Source organism: Arachis duranensis, chromosome 9, assembly GCF_000817695.3.
Source record: "Arachis duranensis cultivar V14167 chromosome 9, aradu.V14167.gnm2.J7QH, whole genome shotgun sequence".
NCBI classification, from domain to species: Eukaryota; Viridiplantae; Streptophyta; class Magnoliopsida; order Fabales; family Fabaceae; genus Arachis; species Arachis duranensis.
The window spans coordinates 72,068,911-72,078,144 of NC_029780.3; the positions used below are offsets into that span (position 1 = coordinate 72,068,911).

At 37.7% G+C, this 9,234-nt stretch overlaps 1 non-coding gene across 1 annotated transcript; it reads left to right on the top strand.

Annotated features, from left to right (window-relative positions):
* Positions 1–559: 559 nt before the first annotated feature.
* Positions 560–663, top strand: LOC127741777 (small nucleolar RNA R71). The gene has a single exon (XR_008002982.1). It is a non-coding gene; the product is annotated as a small nucleolar RNA R71 (small nucleolar RNA).
* Positions 664–9,234: the final 8,571 nt, after the last annotated feature.

A 9,234-nucleotide genomic window follows, 5' to 3' on the forward strand; every position in this document is an offset into this window, starting at 1 on the left:
ACTGTTCCATTGGTTTTCAATTTACTTTCAAGTAATTTAATTCTTCTGCACTTGTTCTTTATTTTACATTTCTGTTCATGATCCCAATTGATCTATTGCTCTCTTTAATTTCCAGCACCTAACCCCCCTTTACTTTTCATGCAATTTACTTTTCTTGTAATTTAAGTTTCAGCTATTTTACATTCTTGTTATTTAAGTTTTATGCAATTTTACTTTCTGCAACTTTAAATTTCCTGTCATTTACAATTCTGTTGGCTACATTTCATCCAATATCCCTTCAATGTTAGCTTGACTAAACTAATCACCCACTAAAGTTGCTTGATCCATCAATTCCTGTGGGATCGACCTCACTCTTGTGAGTTATTATTACTTGATGCGACCCGGTACACTTGCCGGTTGGATTTGTGTGTTGGAAATTTATTTTTCCACAAAAACACCATCAGCTTCTGCAGGCGTTTTCTTTAGGTGAATGGATCCACCTGCAGAGTGGTCCAATGACATCTTGGAAAACTCAGATAGACCATAATAGAATATATCTAATATGGTCCACTCTAAAAACATGTCAGAAGGACACTTTTTGGTCATCTGCTTGTATCTTTCCCAAGCTTCATAGAGGGATTCACCATCTTTTTGCTTGAAGGTCTGAACATCCACTCTAAGCTTGCTCAGCTTTTGAGGAGGAAAGAATTTATCCAAGAAGGCTGTGACCAGCTTATCCCAGGAGTCCAGGCTATCTTTAGGTTGTGAGTCCAACCATGTTCTAGCTTTGTCTCTTACAGCAAAAGGGAAAAGCATGAGCCTGTAGACTTCAGGATCTACTCCATTTGTCTTAACAGTCTCATAAATCTGCAAGAACTCAGTTAAAAACTGGTAAGGATCTTCAGATAAAAGTCCATGAAACTTGCAGTTCTGTTGTATTAGAGCAACTAATTGAGGTTTCAGCTCAAATTGTTTGCTCCAATGGTAGGAATCGAGATGCTTCTTCTATCAAACTTGGACGTGGGTTTAGTAAAATCACCAAGCATCCTCCTTGCATTATTGTTGTTGGGTTTGGCTGCCATCTCCTTCTCTTCGAAAATTTCAGAAAGGTTGCCTCTGGATGGTTATAATTTAGCTTCTCTTAGTTTCCTCTTCAGAGTCCTTTCAAGTTCAGGATCAGTTTCAACTAGAGTGCCTTTTTCCTTATTCCTGCTCATATGAAAGAGAAGAGAAAAAGAAAAGGAAGAGGAATCCTCTATGTCACAGTAAAGAGGATCCTTATTATTAGTAGAAGAAGAAAGGGGATAAGGATTAAGAAGAAGGAATAATCCAAACACAAGGGTAAGGATAGAGGAAGTGATTGGAGATGAAGAGAGGTGAAGAGAAGTGTTAGTAAATAAATAAATAATTAGAAGAAGAAGAGAGAGATAATTCGAAAATTAATTTTGAAAAGGAGTTAGTGATTTTCAAAAATTAAAGATGAGATAGAATTAAAATTAAAATTTAAAACAATCAATTAATTTAAAAAGAATTTTGAAAAAGGGATGAAATATTTTCGAAAATTAGAGAGAGAAAAGTTGTTAGGTGGTTTTGAAAAAGATAAGAAACAAACAAAAAGTTAAATAATTAGTTGGAAGAGATATTAAAATCAAATTTGAAAAGATAAGAAGATAAGAAGTTAGATAAGATATTTTAAAATCAAATTTTTGAAAAAGATAAAATTTTGAAAAAGATATTGAAAATCATAAGATAAAAATGAAAAAGATTTGATTTTTGAAAAAGTTTTGAAAAGATAGGATTTTTAAAATTGAAAATTTGACTTGACTTGTAAGATACAACAAATTTTTAAAATTTTTGACTAAGTCAACTCAAATTTTCGAAAATTATGAGAAAATTAAGGAAAAGATATTTTTATTTTTGAATTTTTAATTATCAGAGAGAAAAACATAAAAATGACTCGCAACATGAAAATGATGAACCAAAACACATGATGCATGCAAGAACACTATGAATGTCAAGATGAACACCAAGAACACTTTGAAGATCATGATGAACATCAAGAACATATTTTTGATAAATTTTTGATGCAAAGAAAACATGCAAGACACCAAACTTAGAAATCTTTAATGCTTGGACTCTAACAAACGAAAAATGAATATGATAAACAACAAAAAATACAAAACAAGAAAACATCAAGATCAAACAAGAAGACTTACCAAGAACAACTTGAAGATCATGAAGAACACCATGAATGCATGAATTTTTTGAAAAAAAAAATGCAAGAACAATATGAATATGCAATTGACACCAAACTTAAAAATTGACTCAAGACTCAAACAAGAAGCACAAAATATTTTTGGTTTTTTATGATTTTATTAATTTTTTTGGATTTTCTAACTAAATTTTTCGAAAACATATTTTGGAAAAAAGGAAGTAATGAATTCATAGTCCTCAATCAAAATCCTATGAGTTAGACATGGCTTAATAGCCAGCCAAGCTAAAACATGTTTCATGAAACACTAGAATTCATTCTTAAAAAGAAAATTTTTTTTGGAATAATTTTCGAAAACAAAGGGAAAATTTTTGAAAAATATTTTTGAAAACTTTTTGAAAAGAAAATAACAAGAAAATTACCTAATCTGAGCAACAAGATGAATCGTCAGTTGTCCATACTCGAACAATCCCCGACAACGGCGCCAAAAACTTGGTGGACGAAATTGTGATCATCAACAATGGCTCCAAAGACTTGGTGCTCTCAAACATAAATCACACTTTGTCACAACTCCGCACAGCTAACCAGCAAGTGTACTGGGTCGTCCAAGTAATACCTTACATGAGTAAGGGTCGATCGCACAGAGATTGTTGGTATGAAGCAAGCTATGGTCACCTTGTAAATCCCAGTCAGGCGGATTTAACTAATTTAAGAGATTATTGGTTTTTCGAATAATAATAATAAATTAAATAGAAAATAAAGATAAAGTTACTCATGTAATCCAATGGTGGGAATTTCAGATAGGTGTATGGAGGTGCTGTGTTCCTTTTGAATCTCTACTTTTCTACTGTCTTTATCCAATCTTTGTCACTCCTTTCTATGGCAAGCTGTATGTAGCGCATCACCGTTGTCAATGGCTACATCCCATCCTCTCAGTGAAAATGGTCCAAATGCTCTGTCACAGCACGACTAATCATCTGTCGGTTCTTGATCATGTTGGAATAGAATCCTTTGATTCTTTTGCGTTTGTCATCACACCCAGCAATCACAAGTTTGAAACTCGTCACAGTCATTCAATTCTGGAATCCTACTCGGAATACCACAGACAAGGTTAGACTTTCCGGATTCCCATGAATGCCGCCATCAATTCTAGCTTATACCACGAAGATTCTGATTAAGGAATCCAAGAGATACGCGCCCAGTCTAAGGTAGAACGGAAGTGGTTGTCAGTCACACGTTCATAAGTGAGAATGATGATGAGTGTCACGGATCATCACATTCATCATGTTAAAGTGCAACGAATATCTTAGAATAGGAATAACGCGAATTGAATAGAAAATAGTAGTACTTGCATTGAAACTTGAGGTACAGCAGAGCTCCACACCCTTAATCTATGGTGTGTAGAAACTCCACCGTTGAAAATACAGAAGTGATGAAGGTTTAGGCATGGCCGAGAGGCCAGCCCCCAAACGTGGTCAAAAGGTCAAAAATACAATCAAAGACTCAAATACAATAGTAAAATGTCCTATTTATAATAAACTAGCTACTTAGGGTTTACAAAAGTAAGTAATTGATGCAGAAATCCACTTCCGGGGCCCACTTGGTGTGTGCTTGGGCTGAGCTTAAATGTTACACGTGCAGAGGCTTTTATTGGAGTTGAACGCCAAGTTGTAACATGTTTCTGGCGTTCAACTCTGGTTCGTGACGTGTTTCTGGCGTTTGACTCTAGAATGCAGCATGGAACTGGCATTGAGCACCAATTTACGTTGAGCTCTGGATGTCTACTTTCCAACGCCGTTAAGAGCACTCCATTTGGAGTTCTGTAGCTCCAGAAAATCCATTTTGAGTGCAGGGAGGTCAGATTCCAACAGCATCAGCAGTCCTTTGTCAGCCTCCTATCAGAGTTTTGCTCAGGTCCCTCAATTTCAGCCAGAAAATACCTGAAATCACAGAAAAACACACAAACTCATAGTAAAGTCTAGAAATGTGAATTTATCATAAAAACTAATGAAAATATCCCTAAAAGTAACTAGATCATACTAAAAACTACCTAAAAACAATGCCAAAAAGCGTATAAATTATCCGCTCATCAATGACTTCTCTGTCTTCGGTGGTTCCTTTAATGCTTGCCTTAACCATCTGGCCTAAGTTCTGAAATGATGCCAAGAAACAAATCTGGTTTTAAACTGGGAAAAATACCACTTCATGGTGATTGAAGGAATTGTTCTTGGACATCGGAATTCAAATAAAGGGATAGAGGTGGATCAAGTTAAGGTGGAAGTAATTGAGAGATTACCACCACCAACTAATCTTAAGGCAATCAGAAGTTTCCTAGGATGTGTAGGATTTTACAGGAGGTTTATAAAAGATTTTTCTAAAATTGCAAAGCCCCTGTGCAATCTCCTAGCCACTGACACTCCTTTTGTCTTTGACAAAGAGTGCCTGCATGCCTTTGAAACTCTGAAAGCCAAGCTTATCATTGCACCCATCATTTTGACACCCAATTGGGACTTGCCATTTGAAATGATGTGTGTTGCCAGTGACCATGCCATTGGCGCAGTCCTAGGACAGAGGCATGATAAGCTCCTGCACGTCATTTATTATACCGGTCGTGTTTTAAATGATGCACAGAGAAAGTACGCTACCATAGAGAAGGAATTACTTGTAGTGGTTTATGCCATTGACAAGTTCAAATCTTATTTAATAGGATCTAAGGTCATACCAAGCAGGATTCTAAGCCAAGGCTGATAAGATAGGTGCTACTCTTGCAAGATTTTGATATAGAAATCAAAGACAGAAAAGAATAAGAAAATTAAGTGGCTAACCACTTGTCTCGGATTGAACCAGTAGCAGGGACATCACCTCCCTCTACTAAGGTATCCGAAACTTTTCCTGATGAGGAACTCTTTCCAATTCGAAAAACACCTTGGTTTGCAGACATTGCAAATTACAAGGCCATAAGGTTCATCCCCAAAGAATGCAGTAGACAGCAAGCTTGGAAGCTCATGCACGATGAAAATACTACTTGTGGGATGAACCATATCTTTTCAAGAGATGCTCAGACGGAATAATCCACTATTGTGTATCTGAAGAAGAAGCACAGAAGATCTTATGGCATTTCCATAGCTCAGACTATGGAGGATACTTCGGAGGTGAGCGGACAGCCACCAAAGTCCTTCAAAGTGGCTTCTACTGGCCAACACTCTTCAGGGATGCCTGAGAGTTTGTATGTAACTATGATAGTTACCAAAGGGCTGACAATCTCCCTTATAGTCATGACATGCCTCAGTAAGGGATCCTAGAGGTTGAGCTATTTGATGTATAGGGTAAATATTTCATGGGACCTTTCCTACCTTCATATTGAAATACCTACATCCTTGTGGCAGTGGATTACGTGTCTGTTTCGAGGGTTACCTGAAATTGTAGGTCGATCTCAGACGAGATCTTCGGTACTGATCGGAGCTATTGAGTCTGACTTGATGATGGTGGCCAGAGCCTCCCTGTCTGACTTGTTGGACTTGGTGGTGGTGCTAATCCTTCGTTACCGGAGGGTGGTGGTACCTGCAAGGTACTCCGATGCATAAGTTAGCAAGGGTATTAAGTAGTTTTTTTTGTCAAATCAGAGTATGAGTTATACCTAGGTGCTCCAGTGTATTTATAATGTTGTAGAGTGACATTTTCTAGAGATAAGATAGTTATCTTATCTTTGAGTAGAGTTATCTTTATCTTTAAGGGAACCGCCCTTATCTTCCTAGGCTTTGGGCTGCGTTTGGACTTGGGTCATGTTCCTCTATTTGGGCCCTTTTTAGGCTCCTCTGGTGTTTTGGCCGAACTCTTTTGAGAAGAGGTCGGATCCTAGCCTGAAGAGGTCGCTCGACTTGTCGTCAATTAGACCGGGTCCTACAGCTCGACCCAGGACATGAACAGTGCCCCTGCTTGAGCATGGTCTTTTTAAGGTCGAGTCCTTTAGACTTCGATCCTTTTTGGAGAAGTCGAGCTCGAGCATTTTGGTTGTCTGTGTCTTTTTGAATGCGAAGCGTTTTCCTTCACTCCTTTTAGTTTAAAATGTGTGTTTCTTGCTTTGGGAACGCGCGAGGGTTTTTAAAGCCCATTAACTCCTCTATTTTCCGTTTCCCTCTTTTCATTTTAAATTGCCAAAAGACTTTGCTTTTAGTTTTTTCTCTTGCTTCCATCCTTTACCCTTCTGTTCTTGCATTTTCTGGCTTGTCTGTGACGAACGGATTTTCTATCGGTAAAGAATTGCAAAAATATATAATCGCATTATAAGTATAGCTTCTAAACCAACAGAGAATCCTTTTGTACAAAAGTTTTGTTTGTCACTTAAGCAAACCCAATAAAAATAAATAACCGAAGTATTCAAACCTCGGGTCATCTTCTCAAGGAATTGCAGGAAAGTATGATTTATTATTGGTTATGGAAAAAGATATATTTTTGGGTTTATGAAATAGGAAACAGGTAATGTAAAATAACAAGTCGTTAAAATAATAACTAATAAAACTGTTGGTAAGGTATGAGAACTGGAAGTCCTATCCCAGTTATCCTTATCAATTGTGGTGAGAATTAGATTTTTCTCCCACTAAGTCAACCTCTAACTATGAAGGTAAGTCAAGTGGATGAATTAATTTTGATTCCTCAGGTCCTAGTCTTTCCTTGGGAAAGGCTAGAGTTATTGGAACTCGAATTAATTCTTGAAGAATTCCAATTTTCAATCAACAAGGAGTTTGATAACTCAAGTGTCTCCAATGACTCAACCAAAGCCAAAAGGGAAAAATCTAAATTATTTATATAAATAAAAGAAACAAATCATAGATCTGAAAATACCTCAAATTATATTAAATGAAGATATAAATTCTAACATGTAAAAGTTCATAAATTAAATTTGGAGAATAAATAAAAAGAATATTAAACCTGGAGCTCAGAAGAAATTGTAACTTGAAATAATAAGAAATCCTAAATCCTTTAAGAGGAATCCTAATCCTAAATCTTAAGAGAGAGCTCCTCTCTCTCTCTAAAACTACATCTAAATTATGAAAAGTGAAATATGAGTCATCTCTCGTCATTCCTCCACTTTGCAGCCTTTAATCTGTGTTTTCTGGGCTTGAAACTGGGCCGGAAATAGCCCAGAAATCGCTGAGGGCGAAATCTGTCACGCTGATTTTCGTCACTGCGACGCGTCCGCGTGAAGCACATGTTCGCGTTGCGTAGATGTACGGCCACTATAACAAATTATATATTAAATCGAAGCTCCAGACGTTAGCTTTCCAATGCATCTAGAACCGTATCATTTGGACCTTTGTAGCTCAAGTTATGACCATTTGAGTGCGAAGAGGTCTGGTTGACAGCTTGGCAATTCCTTCAGTTTCTTATATTCCTTCCACTTTTGCATGCTTCCTTTCCATCCTCTAAGTCATTCCTACCCTATAATCTCTGAAATCACTTAACACACATATCAAGGCATCGAATGGTAATAAGAGAGGATTAAACATAGCAAATTTAAAGCCCAAAGAACCATGTTTTCAATCATAGCACAAAATCCGGAAGGAAAACGTAAACTCATGCAATTAGTATGAATAAGTGTATGAAAGATTGATAAAATCCACTCTATTAATCTACGACTCTTCACTTTCGCTTGCTCCCAAGTTTTCACATTTTCGCGTTTCTCCTTACTGTCGGAGGTGACTATTGGTGCTTCATTCTTTTGTTTCGAGAGGTGATCGTCTGGCGCGGCCTCGTTATTGCTTCAATCTCTTTAGCATTTATCATCTCCTCCATACTACAGGTTGGTCTTCTTTTTCCTTTGTCGTTCTTTTTTCGTCTGATGTTTGAGAAAGTTTTGATCTTTGCTTGGAAGAGTTTGAATCTTTCTGCTTTCGCTGTATCTGATTATTGTTGTAATGTGTGCTCTTGGAGTTTCTTCGACTTTGTTTGAACCTTCTCGTGTTTCCTGATAGTTGATGCTTCTAGGGCTTGGAATGTTTGTTTTTGTTTCTTGATTGTGTCCTCTGATTTGAAGTTTTTGGAATTGTGAACTATTTGATTTCTGAAAAAAGGTTGCGTCTTTGATGATTTCCATCTGGCGTGTTTGATGTATGGTAGTTTCCTTTGCTGGTAGACTTTTTGATTTTGCGATTTTGATGACTTTTTTATTTGTGACTTTCTGTTCATATCCTGGGTCGAATTGTTCGACCCGAGATGTTCTACAGACAAAGCGACCGACCTCTTCAGGTCAGGACAATCCGACCTCTTCTTAAAGAGCTCGGCCAAGTCACGAGAAAGCCCAAACAAAGGGCCCAAATAGAGGAACACGCCCCAGATCCTAAGGCAGCCCAAGCCTACAAGAGAAGGGCGGTTCCCTTGAAGATAAGATGACCTCACTTGAAGATAAGATAAAGATAAGATAAGATAACTAACTTATCTTATCCACAAGAGGCCATATCTCACCATTATAAAATACACTAGAGCACCCAGTATAACTCATATTCTGATCCTACTCAATACCTGCTTAATACCCTTGCTAACTTAAGCATCGGAGTCCCTTGCAGGTACCCTCCACCCTCTGGGGATGAAGGATTAGTAGCACTTTCAGTTCCACAAATCGAACACACCAGCTCCGGCCGCTATACACCTGCCGGACACGTCGGCTCTGACCAGCACAAAAGATCTCGACCGAGATCGACCTACAGTTTCAAGTAACCCTCGGAACATTGGCGCCGTTGCCGGGGAACCTGGAAGTCATCCCAACACCATGTCAGACAACCATGACAACGACCATGACTCAGGTTTGGAAGATAGAACACCGCACAAGAACATGGATGCTATACTTAAAGATACTTCGGAATCCAATGGAGACAAAAATTCATCAAATCTGAGGGTGATAGAAGCACTTCAAGATCGATTAAAGCAACTTGAGAAAGAAGCCCAACATCAACGCGAAAAAGAAGAGGATCTACATCGGGAGATAAGGCGGTGCCGAGAATTAGAAGATAAGCTTATAAAACTCGAAGCTGATCTTAAAACTAAAG